Here is an 11,835-nt window from a genome sequence, read left to right as displayed (position 1 = left end):
TATGCCTGACATCAGCAAATTTCTTACCAATCTTCTGAGTCATATGCCTGACATTAGCAAATTTCAAATCTACTAAGAGACTATAAGGAATTGCTTGTGGAATGCTTGCTCTATTTGGCCACAATCTTCTATTGAATTGGGTGCCAATTTAGTGAACCAATCAAAAGCAACAACAGTTAATGGGTATGGAAAAAGTCTCAACTTCAAAATGTCATTAGTTCTAGCCTCTCCACACTGAATGTTGAACTGACCAATATGCTCAATCGTTGGCTGCTTTTCCTCTCCTGAGAATTTAGTAAGCTTAGGAAATTTATACCTTCTAGAAAAAATATAAGTATTGTCAATCCAATCGGGGTATGGTTTATGATAAGTCGGCCATTTCTTGCCTTCCACAGCATCGGTGACCATGTGATTTATTATCTCTCTCGAATCGTGCCGATTTATTTTATCAACATCTTGCCTAGTTTTCCTTTAGGCATCACCCTAGAATACTCTATATTAGTGCATATTGGGATCCTTTAGCTGCCTCATCCTTCATTAGCCACAGATTGAAATGTTATATACGCTGTCCACTCAACTAGTGGTACTTTACAATGGTGGGCATCACCCCAAGCATCTGTGGCTTCATGCTAGCCTCTAGACTTAGCATTTCTTGTACCACTAACCTTGCCTCTCATGGTTAAGAGAATATGACAATTCACAAGGTCTAAATTTGTTGGGTGTGTATTGAGATTGTATTTCCTGATCAACAGACTTCTACCAATCACCCATTAAAGGAAATGTGGGGTAACTTGCCTTTGATCTACTTCTCACATAGTGCTACCGACTCTGCCTTCAAGCTGATTCCTAGTACTGTGGGTTCCTTCTGGTATTTTCAACATTCCTGGGGGGTAATGCCTATTTCCCGCTCAATCGCTTTGTATTATTAGTTACAATCACCTTGCTTTTTTTTGCAACAATCTACTTAACCTGCAACTTAGGTGCTTGCATCACTATGGGCTCTTTTGGACTTTACTCAATCACCAATTTACTGAGGACAACCATGGTCCTTTTGTCAGTGGGCCCACTATCACCACTTTTACTTGCCCTCTCGATCTGAGATTTGATAGATATAGCAAGCCTTTTAATATTAGCAACTAGTAAATTAGTTTTTATGTCAAACTTCGACCCCATCACATCAACCGCATTGCCAGTTTCATGTCGAAATTTGTGAACTTCTTCCAATGATGAAGAAACATGCACTGATGTTTCTTTCACCAATTGAATTTCTTGGTTAATCTTGCCAGACACGCATTCGATGAACCTTTTCATCAACAACTCCATTAGCTTGTCTTGTCTTCAAATCAGTTCCTCAATTAGTCTTGTCTAAAAGGCCATTAGGTTGCTAACACACAATCTGTCTCGTCGATATTGATTCCTTATTGTAGAATCTTGCACACTAACTAGTTGTTACTGCTCCCTCTATTCTTCAAGTGCCACCATCTATAGGATCACTTTATTAAAGTTGAGGGATGTGTCTTGGTTGACATCTCTATTTCAGAGCATGATTTTCCTATCGATCACTCCTGATACGGTCCCACCGAGCGTGCCACTAAGTTTGCATTGATTTTTGGCAGCCAATAAGCTATTGCCGATGTCGCGGTTGTTATGAGTGTATCACATGGTTTATACCAGAAAAACTAGGAAAATAATATAAATGGACTAATATTGATAACAATGTAGATGCACTGATGAATATTGACTTCTCGATGAATGCTTTTCGTCTTGCCTTCAATAGCATCAAGTAGATAAAATTCGTACCAAGAGTAACCGATTAAAAAGATGCTGATAAAGAAAACTGTCTTGCAAACAGGAACTAATGAATTGCTTAACATGGAATGTAAAAGATTACTTGGAATAGAAATAGAATTCATACCAACTCTAATGAAATTACAGAATCTAACATTGGTTTTCTTGAAAATATAAAGCAAAAGAAAAATGGTTGCATGAAAGTTGAAATCCTAAATTAGCCTAGAAATTCTAAGAGAGCTTTAGAAATCCTAAATTCTAGCCTATGGATTCTATGAAAGCTAATAAAAAGATAGCATTTTAAAGAAGAAAAATCAAACTTGTCTTTTTATGGAGTTGAATATCCTCTCTTTGATGCTTCTTCTTATATTTATAATTGGAATATTCCCTTTAAGATCATTAATAGTTTTCTTTGCTATTGTTGATGAGCTCACTTTCCTCATGTTTGATTTAGTGATCTTTTTCTCATGCCACATTTGCCATATTAGTTCAATCATGGGTAGTAGTAACTATCCGCTCCTAGGTTTTAGGGATAGCGTAACCACCACATCCCTAATTTGCAGGGCTATGAACCAGTGTAGATCTTCTTCCATTACTAACTATCTTTGTTAGTCATATCTTGATAGCATCTAGTTGATCCTATCAGCCCCTTTTGCATCGGCATTTACACATATCAACGAGCATGTATGCTCATATTTGTATGCATCGATGATTTTGTAGATATCAATCATTGTTGCCTATCTCACATGGAAGCTTTACTTCTCTCACTTTTTGATCTTGATCCTCACTACTACCACTCAATTTCTAGCTGACAATCTACACAGATTAATTATCAATCATATCCTATATGACCTCCAACTGCCATGACTGACAAGTTTATAGTGACATAGCCGATTATCAGTTTACCGATAAGTGACAAATATTGCACCAACCATATCACATGTGCAGTATATCTAATCTAATTTGTAAATCATGGTTCAAAGCTATATGCAACCTTGATTAGTTTGATTTGGTGATATATTTACACTAAAAGAAAATTTAAATTCAACAATACTTCTCTTTATGCATGATATTACTTGTGTTAGTTTGAATATTCAATTACAAACTAAGTAGGGGATTACTAAATTAATTTATAATGAAATGGACAAGTACACAATTAATACTCAAAATGTTTCAATGAAATATGAAATGTACAAACAAGAGTTTAATTATACTAAGTGTGACTTGAAATTGGAATAAATGGTACTAGACTACTTAGATGATTCGGTGCAGGATCTTGCTTGGGTAATGTAGGATCCATCAACAAATCATGATCAAAGAGGCCCTAATTTTTGCATTTTGGATACAGCCTTGGACCTGGCATCAGATCCTCCTAGTTTGGTCTCAGAATCAAATCCAATCCTAAATTCATTTCTGTGACGAAATGGATCCAGGGTTGAATCCATGTGAAGTTTAGTGTAACGGGTGCATGCGTCAATAAAACAATCATCTTAAGATGACCATCTTATGGTTATTGAGGTCATAGGTTTGAAACTTGCTATCTTGATGTGAAGCGCAAAAGTGCGTAGCCCTGTAGGTTATAAAGGCAGGCGAAAAAAATGCAATATTTTTCCTTTCAAAACACTTTAAAAAAAATTTTGTTCATATATCCTAATCTTACAAGTAGTATTTACCCCGTGTATTAGTACAATTTTTTTTTTTCGTTACGAGTATAATGAACCTATGCAAGCTATAGTCATCAATAATATTGTTAAACATTTATATATATTTATTTTAGAGAATTTTTATAATATATCAAATGTTTAACTATCATACCAATTTTTATGCATTAAAAAAAAGAAATAACTAGTTGTCTTTCATATAGTAATTAAACTTTATAGTTGAGGCAAACATAAAATAATGTTGCAATCTCTCTTCTTGTAAACAAATTTTTAGTTTTTAGCAAAGTTAACAAATTTAATAGTGTAACAATTAAATTCACATAGGCAAATGTTACCAAATATGATAAAATGTTCAAATTAATTCAAATAGATAGAAGTTGTTAAAAAAGAGAGAAAGAAATCATAATCAAAATTGTTTAGAACAGAGTTCGTATGAAATGGGTAAAAACTATCTATTGACCTGTTAATTCTCTTTAATTACACGTGCAACCTAGCAGAGAGAAAATTATTAATTGAATTATGTATTTTCATACACACACACACACATAGATTCAAGAAATCCCTTTGAATTTTCCTGAAATTGAGTTTTATTTCAAAATCCAAAAAATTTGTCAAAAAAAGAAAACAACCAAGATCATTCATTAAATTTCATATTTGAAACTTTAAAAAAAATATCATTGTTAAGTGAAAAAAATATTGTTCAAAAATTTTGAAAAGTATCTTTTATTATCCTAACATGATTCTGGTACGTTTTGTTACGACATTTACATACACCATTAAATTTACATTTACTTTAGCTTCAAGACATTGAACTTGTCAAAACCAAGAAGTTCCAACTATAGGAGTGTCCAAAAAAATTAACCTAACCTAACTCACAAAAAAAATGTCAAATGATTATCTTTATGCTGGCAAATATGATGACATTATACACCTTGTGATGACCCAGAAAATTATTTTTCTTACCTCCCAACTATTTGCATTTTTATTTAAATTATATTTTTATAAAGTTTGCATTTATTTAGTGATTTACTTGTTAATTGTTAAACGAGTTTCTCATACTTGCATACTTTAACTTTCGAGCGATTAATTTCTTGAAAATTACTAATTTCGTGACTTATTAGTGAATTTGGCCAAAACCCTAGAAGAATGTAAGTTGAGATATTAGTGAAGTTAAGAAAGATTTTGGGAGTTAAAAGAAAGTTAGAAAAACTAAGGATTGTTAATAAGAAAGTTTAAGTGGAGGACACTATTTGGGGCACTATTCAAAGTTGACTTAGAGAAACCTTCTTGTAGCTTGTATATTAGCTCCAAAAACAACCAACAGGCCTTCATTTTTCTTCCTTGGCTGGCCAAAATTGAGAGAGGGAGAGAGAGGGAGAAAACTTCACTTTTCTTGAAAAATTTTGAAGATCCAAACTTTCTTCCACCAACCTACTTGCACCTTTGGAAGATTTTGGGAGAAAGAAGCTCCTAGGGGTTGATCTTGCCATCATCTTGGGTAGATCTTGTTAGGGTTTGAAGCTTTGAAGAGGTAAGTGGCTAATCTACTTCATTCTTCTACATTTCAAGTGGATTTAGGTTAAATCTTGGAAGATCCATGGTGGATTTGAAATTTAATGGAAGTTTTGGTACTAGAACATTGATAGTCTCTTGTATGTTTGAATCTTGAAAATTTTGGCCAAGAATTTGTTGATTGTTGTTGCTTGATATCCAAGGGTTAATGATTGATGAAACCCTTGAGGATTTGAGTTATGTTTCTAGTGATTTGTTGGTAAAAATGGAAGAAAACTCTATGTCCACCAAGTGTTTGATCTTTTGTTAAGAGTTGTTTATGTGCAAATTTTCATGGTTTTTCTTACTAACAATCTTGGTTATATATTGTTTGATATGTTCATGGATTTGTTATGAGAAAATTGGGAAGATTTGATGGAGAAATGTTTGGAAAATTCTTGTGGGAAAATTCTACCTTTGCTGTCCAAAACAGGGGAAGATATTGCAGCCTTGATTTGCACTTTTTCTTAATAATTTTGGACAAGTTCTTGTTCAAGAAACTTGGTAACACATCACTCTTTACTTGTTGAATTTGAACCAAAACTATGAATTTCTTCCTTGTTTTCTTGTTGGAAAGTTTGTAAAATGGACTGAAACTCAGAGAGCATTTTTAGTCAACTTGTCAGATTTTCTAGTATTAATTGAAAATGAATTAGAGTCTAAATTTTATACCGTTGGAATGCCCTTTGAGTCTAGTTTCAAACGCAACCAACGACATTCGATTTCGATTTTTCTACATTGAGTTATAGTCGTTTTCCCGAGACTGCTCAAATGCCCTGATATGACGCGACAGCTTTCTTGTGCCTTTGTGATTGCTATTTTTGACCATGAAAATGCATGAACTGTGTCGCGCCCCATTTTTTGATAAAATAAATAAATGGTTTAAAAATGTATTTTTGTGATTGGAAAATGAATCGTGATTTAAAAGAAAAATGGGTCTAAATGGGGTTTTGAGAATGCGACGATTTGACCCAAAATTATAGTTTAAAAAGGGTTTTTAAAACTAAATATGGAGTCGCCACTTGGTAATGAGTTAAGGTGTACCAAGTCACCTAAAAAATGTATTTTTAAAGAAAAATAGGAAAAAGTAGTGAGAAACCCTTTTTAAACGACTCCTAATCTACGTGAACCAATGAAAAAGGTTCGGGAGTCACATTTGACAAAGGGGAAGGCAAGGATAAAATCCAAGGCACCCCTTTGACCTAGCCAAGGCTAGTTGCATGATTTAATCAAAGATTTTCTTGTTTTAACCAAAGAATTTATTACATTTGGATGCACTACATGAATGCAAAAAGAAGGAAAAAAATGCAAATCTAAATTCTAAAACGTCTCTTGTAAGGTTTTTGGTCCCAACCACATGAATTGTGGCGGCCAATAAAGGAAAACCTTATAGAGGTCGATTAATGCAAATGATGGCTAAAGTGCAAGTGTGCAAGTGTATAAAAAGGTGAACGTGTGAAATTGTATAAAAAATTCAAGTGTTTGTGTGCAAGTGTATGAAAAGGTGCATGTGTGAAATTGTATGAAAAAATCCAAGTGTTTGTGTGCAAGTGTATGAAATATAGTGATAAGTGCATATAGGTGTAATTAAGTGCAATTTTGTGAAGTAGAAATCAAATTGAACAATAAGGAAAGGAAAAGTGATGAGGAAATGTGAATTGGAAAAAAAATGAGTAAGTGATAAATGAGAATGAATGAACCTAAAGGAATGCATCAGGTCGGGTGTGGGAATGACTCCTAACTTTTTCGACTTCGATTTTCCCTTTGATTAGAAGGCAAAACTAGCGTGCTAAGGCTATCGAGTAGCCACACTCGCTCGTTTCCCTTATCGGAAGGGGACTCTCAAGCAAATGTACCCTATAACTAGTATGAATATGCAAAGCCTAAAGTGAGAGGGAAGGGATTAGTGGGGCATGCCAAATGATAGAAAAACTAGGAAAAATGCGTGAAATGAAATGAAACACGCAAATATGCACCTACGAAAGGGGACGGCCTATTGGGTCTAGCATTGGACTAGCCCATTCTATGAATTCCTACTAGCGTTGGACTAGTGGAAATGGGTCAATGAGCCACAACTAGCGTTGGACTAGTGTGGTGACGTCCATTCATCCATTACATTCATTCATGACTATAAAAAGCGAGTAGACATGCGAATCACTTATGAACACATAGCACATAACACTTAGCATGCTCGACTAGATGCAAGAGTCTAATAAAACACTTAACACATAACACATAGGCATGCAACCAAGCCAATGAATCTATTATATTTGCTAACTAAAACAAAAGGGAAAGGGGAAAATGGACCAAATTACTCGCCAAGCCCTATCTATTACAAGGCAAGAGGTGTACACATACCCCATAAAAAGAATAACTTAATGAAAAGCAAGAGCAAATGAAATAAAGGAATTAAAGAAAGGTAAGAAAAGCAAATTAGACATGCAATTCTCACTTAGCACGTTGGATCACATAGGAGAGACAAAAAAAAAAGATACAAGAAGTCTACCTCCCTTGAGTTGATGCCTTAAATGGAGTGAAATCGCTTATTTATCCTCCAAAATAAAAGAAATGGTCAAGGTACCAATTTATTTGGAAAAAAATAAAGAAAATAGGCAATCACAAGCTCACTTGGTCATAAAGCCCCCAAAGTCATGACTTAAGTGCAATTGAAACAAAGCATAGTAATTAATTGAAACAAACAAGCAATGAAGTTGTAGAATTAAAACTACCAAGGACCAAATTGAGGAGATTATTCAATTGATTGGGTCATAGTGGCATAAGGGGAAACTTGAGGGGTCAAGGTGCAATTTTCTTTTGGTTTTTCATGCAGCTCATGCAACTTACGTAAGAAAATCTATTTCTGCAACATTTTCTCTCATGCTTGCTCAAACGAAACCCACCTCAAACTCACATCTTATTTCCAACAAACCAGATTTCAAGTTCACATACATAGCTTTAACCGAGCTGCAAACTATGTCATTACCATCACCTCAACAGGTAGAAAACTTAGAAGGAAAAAACATGCAAGTTCTATGCAATAATCATGAAACAAGTTTCTGCAATTACTTCACATACTCTAGCAACCGAAGACTGCTGCACTTTCTTCTCAAGCTCAAGCTTCTTAATCACAACCGTGATCAAATTTTCCAAAAACCAACCAATTTCATTCAGACCCACCAAACAAAAAACTTAGCAACTTTATTCAGACAAACAGAAAAATTAGCAACTTCATTCAAACAAAAAAAAAAAAAAAAAATTAGCAAAACATCAAAGGTTTGAAACTTCAGCAAACAAATCTTCTGAGCTTAGGCAGTTCGCATGGAAGCTGCACTCAAGCATTTCAAATCACAAACTCATGCTCAAAATCCTGTTAAGCTTCTCATGCATACAAACTACAACTTTCGATCAAGGCTAGAAAACTTATTCACAAAGGAGCATGCAAATCTGGTTTGGATGGACAAAAAGAAGAAGGAAACTGCAGCAAGAACTTTCCTTTCGGCAACCATGAACCAAGCAAAACTGTTGGTTTCTTTTTGTTGCAATAGCATGCGCATGAAGACAGCTTATGACCCAAAATCATTATGTTTAAACATTAGAAAATTCAGACCAAAGATCATGTCAGCATTGAAATAGCATTCTGCAATTTTTCTGCCGCAAGCTTTGACAGCTTCAAATCATACGTATTTCACACCAGAAAAAATGGAAAAATCATTTGTTTGCCAACTCAACTCACATGAATTCTGAATTTCGTTTAACACATCAAACCATAACATCCCAATAAAACACTAAAACCTGGACCATAAAACAACCAAGACGCTAGACATCTGTACAAGAAATTTCAAAGCAACATCATGCCATTCAAAACTGCTGCCTTTCGGACTCAAAACTGCTGCAACCAACGAAGAAAAATCAAGTTTCTGACAGCTAAACCTCGCACTATGACTCTAAGGATCTTAACAGGCCCAAGTTATGCGAATAGAGACCCAAGACACAGCCTTTCGGTCATCAAATTGGAGAAAGTTATAACTTTTCAATCAAAAACCAAACTGAACATCATGCACACACAAACTGTAATCTCAGCAAACAAAAGAAAAGAACTGGCCACAAAGGTCCAATTTGATTGCAGTCAAAATTTTAGTCCAAAAGTTCTAGCATACAACATAAAACCCCACTCATAAAAGAATCATCAACATCAGCCGTCAACATACCGAACAAGAATCCAAGATTTGGAAAGCTATTTGTAAGAGAAGGCAAACAAAGAGGCTTACAACGCTATGTTTGGTGAAGATTCGACAGCGACGATGAGGTTGGATTCGGTAAGCAACGACTGTCCCAGATGATGATGGATTCTTCCTGCGTTTCCTTTTCCTGAAGATCTCCTCGTCTCCTCTCGTAGCCCTCTGCCTTAGCCTCCCTCAGAATTTTTCCTCAGTTCAGCCGTTGCCAAAACCCGTATGCTCTCTTCAGATTTTTCCTTGGCCTTCCACTCCAGATTCGCAGCTATCACTTCCCTTAATCCCCAGCCGTTCACTCCTCAGATGAAACCCTTCTCCTCAGTTTCTCTCTTGCTTTCGGCTCCTTTTTACTTCAACCTCTGCTGCTACTTCCTTTTCTTTCCCCAGCCGTAAGAAAAACTCTCTCTGATTTTTGTTTATCTTTCTCTCCTTTGCCGTCAAAATCTCAGTCTTTTCCTTTTTGTTTTTCCGTTCTTCCACCCTTCAAACTCTCTCTGCTTTCTTTTGTTTTAGCCGTCACCTCCCCAATCCTCTCGGTTCTCTCTTAGACCTCAGCCCCGATTGTTCTTGAGCCGCCAATCCCCAACTTTTCTCTCGGCTTTTTCCTTTTTTCCTTTTCTGTTTTCTGTCTTCCAGATTTCCCCCGTCACCTTTCTCTTCACTCTTTTTTTGTTTCCTTCTTCCCCCGACCCCCTTGCGGCTGATGTCTTCTTTTTCTATTTATCCTACCTCCCAAACTCCTAAACCCTTGCTTGTAAGGTGAGGATGAGGGGCAAGGACAGGCCCTCTCATCCAGCCCTCCAAAGGGCAAGCCTGGCCATCCTTTGCACGCTGCAAAAAATTGCAGCGTGCATGCTGCGACAATTTTTTTTTTTTTTTTTTTTTTTTACAAAAACAACTAATTAACAAATGCAAAAAAAACATAAATGTTATTTAAATGCAGAAAAACAAAAGTGCAGAAATGCTAATTAAGATAAAACGAAATGTTATTTTTCTTTCTTTCTTTTTCTTTTTTTTTTCCTTTTTAAAGTAGCCTAACAAAACGATAATAAAATTAAGTAAAAACAATCTAACAATCTAATAAAATAAACTAGAAAATAAACAGCAAAAATGGCAATTTTGATTTTTCTTTTCATTCATTTTTTATTTTTCCATTTTTCCAATCCAACTAAAGCCTATTTTTGAATTTTTCCTCTTTTTCCTTTTTTTTCTCTTTTCTCATTTTTATGATTTTTCATTTTCATTTTCTTTCAAGAAAACATTGAATAAAAACAAAATGACTAAAATGATTTTTCTTTTCTTTCTAAAACTCTATAAACTTAAAAACTAAAAAACTAAAAACTAAAATCTAAAACTTAAAAGTGATTAAAACCTGAAATGACAAAATAAAAATGAATAGACAAACTAAAAGGGCAAAATGAATAAAACTAAAATAAAATAACAACTAAAAATGCAAAACACGCAACAATGAACTAAATGCAAGCGGTCTAAAATAAAAATCATGAAGTAGAAGCCACATACAAATTATTCAAAATTTGGTGTCTACAGTTTGCCCCTCTTTGTCTGAGTTTTGAAAAAACTTGAGACAAAGAAGTGGACACCAAATACTTACCTGTGTTATTGGGCTGCAAAAGATTCCAATGAACAAGAATTCTAATACGGGACTGACCCGAACATGAAAAATAAGACGGGACTGACCCGAACAGGAGTTTAAACGGGACTGACCCGAACAGGAACGTAAATGGGATAGATTCGAACAGAAAATGAAAAATGGGATAGACCCAGACAGAAATTTAAATGGGATAGACCCACGGGATAGACCCGAACAGAAAATGTAAAATGGGATAGACTCAGACAGAAATTTAAATGGGATAGACCCACGGGATAGACCCGAACAGAAAATGCAAACGGGATAGACCCGAACAGAAATTTAAATGGGATAGACCCAGACAGACATGTAAATGGGATTGTGCTTACTAGTGGGACTGACCTACGGCTAGTGGCTATGAAAATGAATTGCTTACTGGCGGGACAAACCCAGCTCCAGTAGTAATGAAAATGAAATGTCTTGACCATCGGACAGTGGGATCAAACCCGAGCCTGCCGTGATGAACTTGATTTGATTTTTGACTTCGATTTTTTGATTTTTGAATTTTTTTTTATTTTTTCTGACTGAGAGAGACTTTTCGAAATAATTTGCCCCAGTGTAATGAATTTGGTCAGTGGGATTAAACCCGAGCCTGCCCAATGAAATGTTGGCGGCACGAAGTCTAGGCCCAACGTGATCTTGTGAAATTGGCGGCACGAAGTCCAGGCCCAACGTGATCTAAGCGGTCAGCGGGATAGAACCCGGTCCTGCCGAGGATAGATTAAAACACACGCGTTAGTGAGATAGACTCGATGCTAACGGTGGCAGGATGAAACACACACGTTAGTGAGATGGACTCGATGCTAACGGCGGTAGAATGAAAACACGCACGTTAGTGAGATACACGCACGTTAGTGAGATAGACTCGATGCTAACGGCGGTAGGATGAAAACACGCACGTTAGTGAGATAGACTCGATGCTAACGGCGGCAGAATGAAACGCACACGTTAG

Source organism: Coffea arabica, chromosome 3c, assembly GCF_036785885.1.
Source record: "Coffea arabica cultivar ET-39 chromosome 3c, Coffea Arabica ET-39 HiFi, whole genome shotgun sequence".
Lineage (NCBI taxonomy): Eukaryota > Viridiplantae > Streptophyta > Magnoliopsida > Gentianales > Rubiaceae > Coffea > Coffea arabica.
The sequence above is the reverse complement of the archived record's forward strand: the minus strand, read 5'-3'. Positions refer to the sequence as shown.